A 552-nucleotide genomic window follows, 5' to 3' on the forward strand; every position below is an offset into this window, starting at 1 on the left:
TGGGTTAGGACTGGGTTAGGTCTGGGTTAGGTCTGGGTTAGGACTGGGTTAGGTCTGGGTTAGGACTGGGTTAGGTCTGGGTTAGTACTGGATTTGGTTAGGTCTGGGTTAGGTCTGGGTTAGGTCTGGGTTAGGTCTGGGTTAGGACTGGGTTAGGTCTGGGTTAGGACTGGGTTAGGTCTGGGTTAGTACTGGATTTGGTTAGGTCTGGGTTAGGTCTGGGTTAGGTCTGGGTTAGGACTGGGTTAGGACTGGGTTAGGTCTGGGTTAGGACTGGGTTAGGACTGGGTTAGGACTGGGTTAGGTCTGGGTTAGGTCTGGGTTAGGACTGGGTTAGGTCTGGGTTAGGTCTGGGTTCGGTCTGGGTTAGGTCTGGGTTAGGTCTGGGTTAGGACTGGGTTAGGACTGGGTTAGGTCTGGGTTAGGTCTGGGTTAGGACTGGGTTAGGTCTGGGTTAGGACTGGGTTAGGTCTGGGTTAGTACTGGATTTGGTTAGGTCTGGGTTAGGTCTGGGTTAGGGCTGGGTTAGGTCTGGGTTCGGTCTGGGTTAGG

This window comes from Colletes latitarsis, unplaced genomic scaffold (genome assembly GCF_051014445.1).
Source record: "Colletes latitarsis isolate SP2378_abdomen unplaced genomic scaffold, iyColLati1 scaffold0039, whole genome shotgun sequence".
NCBI lineage: Eukaryota > Metazoa > Arthropoda > Insecta > Hymenoptera > Colletidae > Colletes > Colletes latitarsis.